Source organism: Marmota flaviventris, chromosome 2, assembly GCF_047511675.1.
Source record: "Marmota flaviventris isolate mMarFla1 chromosome 2, mMarFla1.hap1, whole genome shotgun sequence".
NCBI classification, from domain to species: Eukaryota; Metazoa; Chordata; class Mammalia; order Rodentia; family Sciuridae; genus Marmota; species Marmota flaviventris.
This window is the reverse complement of record NC_092499.1, coordinates 135099319-135105189: the sequence shown is the minus strand read 5'-3', so window position 1 is coordinate 135105189 and position 5871 is coordinate 135099319. Positions and strand designations below refer to the sequence as shown.

The 5871-nt window shown below is 37.1% G+C and overlaps 1 protein-coding gene across 1 annotated transcript in view; it reads right to left on the bottom strand.

Moving 5' to 3' along the window:
- Hdgfl3 (HDGF like 3) overlaps positions 1-5871 on the bottom strand; it is a 66605-nt gene that overhangs the window by 4824 nt on the left and 55910 nt on the right. The window lies entirely within an intron of this gene.

The window sequence follows — 5871 nt, the reverse complement described above, 5'->3', positions numbered from 1 at the left end:
CTGTAAAAAAGAAAGAAAACAAGCCTTTAGATGATTTAGGATACTAATATTGAAAGCCATCCACACCCGTAGAGTATATAATTGGTTTTTCTGAGACTTTACTCTGCATTGTGGCACTAATACTCAGCAAGAATGGCTTCTGAGGTTTTGTTTTATACCTATCACAAAGCTGAAGGATATAATATTTTAGTGTTTCATTAAAAAAAAGCAAAAATGATAAACTTTTCCTACTGTCTACCCAGGCAGGAAGTGTAGTAAAGGGTACTTTGTACCACTTGAAAAAATGATTATTGTTGGAATATATAAATAAAGTCAATGGAGAAACTCATGTTAATTTGTCTTAGTGAGGATCGTGGTGTCAGAAATAAAGGTAAGCTGCCTAAAATTTAAAAATCACTTGGAGTATACACAAATTAGTCTTTAAAACACAAATTAATTATTTGTGACACATAAGTACAAGAGTTAACAAAATCTAAATGTATAGTCTCTGACTTCCTGCATTTGGAAAAATGTATATATACATTTTTTGATACTGGGGATTGAACCCAGGGGCACTTTACCACCAAGCCAAATCTTCAGTTCTTTTTCACTTTGAGATAGGGTCTTGGTAGATTGTTCAGGCTGGCCTTTAACTTGTGATCTTCCTACCTTAGCCTCCTGAGTCACTGGGATTACAGGTATGTGCCACCTATGCTGGCCTAGATTTCTTTTAAAAATTTAGATGTCATATGTATGACAGAGATAAGATTAAAATCTTTCTATGTTGTGAAAGAATCATGTTTCAATTTGTTTCCATTTTAAATTGTGTTAGGTTATATTGCTTCCAAGAGATGTTGTTTTTGTTTTCCTCACCATTAACCCAAATATAGTATCTCCCACCCCAAGTAATATTTTCATGGGATGGATGTAAAGGGGAAATCAGGTACCACATATTTTTTTCTAAAAACAGCCTATTTTAGTTCTTCATTTCACTAAGGAAATGAACTTGTTTGTAAGCACAGATGGGCATGTTCTCAGTTAAAATAGCCAAAACCTATATTGCATGTCAGTAATTACAGGACCCTCAAAGGAGGATAAGTTACCAAACCTACACTTAAAATCTGTGGATTTGGAAAATACAGTGCCAAGTAAGTTAATTTATTACATAAAAACACTAGATATAAGATGATACAGATACTCTGGAGGATTCTCCTCTCTTGTGAAGGAGGAAGACACCCATTAGAACAATGAAAAATGTTGATCAACCACAGAAACCTTTAACAATTTTTTGTATTAATGTCAATGTGAAAGGCGATAAATTCTTTGTTTACATTGGTAGAAAATTCATAGTTAGCAATTGCTCAGCTCATATTGAAGAGTATTTTGGGACAGATCCTATAGCAGCCCATTTTTTTAAAAAAATTGAGGCCCCCAAATAAAGGTGGTACCAGCATGTGACTACACTTTAAGGACAAGCTTTTTTGTTTATAAAAAAGGCTCTGACAAGGAAGTGCTTGTAAAAGTAAATTCTGAAATCTGAGATGTTTTAACTTAACTTTCCATAAAGTGATCATTCTATTCATATCTATGCCTTGAAAAATATATCTTGCTAATTCATAATGGTATATATTTTAAGACACGGTGCTCTCCGTGTTTGCCAGACCTACAGTCTCTGATATAGTCACTCGAAATAATTGTTTATTCATGGGCTGCCATCTCTGTGCCATGAACCTCTTTGTGCCATGGACCTTGGGTAATGGCTGGAGAATCCAATCAGAGTCTTTTTTTGAGGTATCTCAATGGGATGTACACCGAGAGAGGTTGTAGGTTGGCAGCAAAGGTAAAAGGATACTCAGAGCATAATAAACAAGAAGCTAGAAGGCACTGTAAGTCATAAGGATTCCTTTTTTTCCACAAAGCACCATTTTTTTTGAGAGAGAGAGAGAGAGAGAGAGATGTTTTAGTTTTTTCAGCAGACACAACATCTTTGTTTGTATGTGGTGCTGAGGATTGAACCTGGGCCGCACGCATGCCAGGCGAGAGCGCTACTGCTTGAGCCACATCCCCAGCCCAAAGCACCATTTTTTTTTTACATGAAAAAACTATTAATTAGGGCTGGGGATGTGGCTCAAGCGGTAGCGCGCTTGCCTGGCATGCACGGGGCGCTGGGTTCCATCCTCAGCACCACATAAAAATAAAAAAAAAAAAAGATGTGTGTCTGCCGAAAACTGAAAAATAAATATTAAAAAATTCTCTCTCTTAAAAAACAAACTGATAATTCAATATGGCTATGGGTATTTGGCACTTTGTAGAAATTACTTACTTAGAGGAAACGACTGAAAGTATTTGTTGCCAATAATAAAATGTGAGCATTTAGGTGAAAATAAGACTTTTGAATCCTCCAGGATTGACAGCTTCCCTACATTTAAAGGCTTTTTTGAAGAGGCAGTGAAATGTGATTAAAAATATAATGAAATGAGTCAATATTTGGAAGACCCAAATAACTCAGTCAATCAGTATTTTCCAAGCAGGTAAAAGCTAATAAAAGTGCCAGAGAGTCCAATGGACTTAATTTCAACTGAATATGAAAAGTTTAGATTCCACATTACAACTACCTTTTAAGAAATTATCACTTATACAATTGCTATAATGCCAAACAAGAATACCCACAATTATCTGACAAGATTATTAAAATACTTGTATTTTCACTTTTCAATTCCATATCTATGTGAAGCCTGATTTTCTTCAGATATACTTCACCCAAACTATGTATCACAAAAGACAGAATATAGAACCAGATAGGAAAATCTAGCTGTTTTTTTAATTAAAACTGACATTAAAGAGATTTTTTAAAAATGTAAAATGATATCCTTCATCATAAAACATTTTTTGAATAATAGAAGGTTTTTTTTTTTGTTTTGTTTTGTTTTTTGGTACAGGGGATTAAACCTAGAGGCACTTTACCAGTGAGCTATATCCCCAGCCCATTTTATTTTCTATTTTGAGACAGGGTCTTACAAAGTTGCTTTTGGCCTCGCAAAATTGCTGAGGCTGGTCTTGAATTTGTGATCCTCCTGCCTCACCCTCCTGAGTCACTGGGATTATAGGTATACACCACTATACACGACTGCATCCAGCAAGTAATTGTTATTTTTAATAAAAATGTTATATGGGAAATAATGGGTATTATTTTAAAATGAATTAATAAGTATTTAAAAAATTTCTGATATTTCTAATTAAGTAAATATTAATAGATATAACACATATAAATAAAAACTATTTTGGGCCCTCAGTAACTTCTAAGAGTATTAAAGAGGTCCTAAGACCAAGAATAAATTAGAGTAAATGGTGAGAGATCAGACTGGAAGGATAACTTGGGATCAGATTGTGAAGGGCAATATATGCTAGAATAAGGAATTTATACTTGATCAATGTTGTAGAAATAACACAGCTTCAGGGGCAGAAGAATGAAAGCAAGTACACTGGTGAATAGTGTGGCTGTCCACTTAACATTTACTCCATCCTCTGCACCTCCCCTCAATTATATGGCAGCCTTGAGATTTCAGGACTTGGTTCCAACTCTCCAGGGGTGGAAAGAACCTGACCAATCTAAGCTAGTACTAATCCTCTTGTATCTATAGTTGGGTCAGAGATGGGCAGCCTTTTGACATGGTCTTCAATTGTCCCTGCCACCTGGTATTCATGCCCATTGTGTAATACCCTTGCATATGGGCTGAACCTAATGACTTGCTTCTAATGAATAGAATGGAGCAAACAAATTGATGAGATGTCACTTCCAAGACTGAATTTAAAAAACTCACTTTTGTTTTGGTAGTATTCACTTGCTAGCAAGAGATTCTTACTCTGAGGAAGCCAGTTGCCATGCTGCAAGTTGCCTCATGGAGAGATCCATGTGCAAAGGAATCAAGGGAGGCTTCTGGTCAACAGCTTGTGAGAAACTGGGGACCTCAGTCCAACAAATGTAAGGAACTGAATCTTGCCAGCAACTATTTGAATTTAAAAGAGGATCCATTCCCAGTTAAACCTTAGGATGACTGGACCCCTAATACCTGACTGAAACTCTGAGAGATACCCAAATAGAGAATTCAGCAAGTTGCACCTCCCTGGATTCCTAGTCCACAGAAGAGACAAGATAATAAATGCTGCTTTAAACCACTAGGTTTGGGGGTAATTTGTTAGGTGGCAATAGATAACTATTACAGCAGGTCTAAGCCAATCAGTGCTTGGTGTTCTCCTGGCCAGAGATCAGAAACCTCTACTTTCTATCCAAGTAAGTTAAGAAGGGAAGCACCAAAGTGTTCTGGATAAGGGAGTCTGCCCCTTTCTGACTCATGCTTCCACTGACAGGAGGGAGAAGGCAGTCAAGAGAACCTTTTGGGGTAAAGAGGTATCCCTTGTAAGAAATTCTTTTCTCTTACCCATACCAAAATTCATAACCACCAACAACCACCTGTCTTGAGGCCATCAGGATTTTCATCCTTATATGCCTTTCATCCTCGCTTACTTCAGTTCCCACAGATGGGCTCCAGAGCATCCATCACTTTCTGGGCTCTTATTCCTAGTCAGCTATGTATGTATCCTTTTATGTCTTCATCTCTTAGAGGTTCTCTCCCCCCCCCCAAAATTCCTCAGTTTCTTCCATGGCATCCCCCGGAAATCAGTAAACCACTAGAAAATCTGTATTTAACATAATTTTCCAAAATATTCCACTCATAAACTTATTCTGAGACCTTGTTTCCCCTAAAGGCAGTGCTATTTCTTTCCCTGCAAGCCTCTCAAATGGCAATTCTTTCCTTTCCCATACCTTTGTTACTTACTACTATCCCTGGAGATGGGGACAGTGTCGTTCTTGTTTATAAGCCATTCTTCCTCTTTTCTGTTCTCCCCTCCCCTGAAAAAAAAAATCCTCCCAGCTTTCATTCCCACTGAATGACTATAAGTAATTCCTTGATACATAACTACAGAGTCCCTGGATTATTCATCCTTCACCTTGAAGTTTTAGCTTCAGCCCACTGTCATTCAATGTCATAACTCCTATAATTTCAATGGCCATGTAGATAATTTTTCAACACTCTGGTCTCTTGATTTCTTGGTGTCCTCCCTTCAAAGATCTCATCTTCCACCCTACCTCAGTGACTTCCATGGTTATTTCTTAGAAAGTGATTTGCAGCCACTGGGAGTTTTTATAAATATTCTATTAAAGCACTGTTTCGTGAACAAGGTTATAGAGGGACATTTCATGTTGAACTTAGGGGTTCCTACTAGCAATCAATGGATAGGAGTCAAGACTATAGGGGCTCTATGGTGTGGTTAGTGCTCACATGATAGATTGTCCCACTCATAAAATATCAACAGCACCCACACCGTCACCAGAAACTATTACAACCCTTCTATAATTTGACTCAAACATTTTATTCTTCTATTACCACCTATATTTCCAGCTCACTCCCTCTATCTGGTATTCTAACTCTAATACTTTGATACAAAAAAAATTGTTGATCTTATCTCTTCTTTATGTCCATATTCCCCACTTAACATAGTTTGAATCCAATGATTATAATCAATCTCCCTTGTACACACCCTCAACTCCCTGGCCTCTAACCTCTTTAATCTCTTGGCAAATTCCAATTCTAGTTAAATTCAATTCTCTGTTCTGTGCATAACTGAATACACCTGGAGAAAAACACACAATTATAATCACTGCTCTCACTTTAAACTCATGATCACTAGCCTCCAGTGGGCCCTTACCTCTGTCTGTCAGAACTTCATTTCTCAAGTCCATTCACTCTCCTATTCTTCTAAGTGACTATTTTACACCTTTTCCTTTCTCTTGAATCTTTCAACACTTTTCCTTGTTCTCACTCTCAAGTG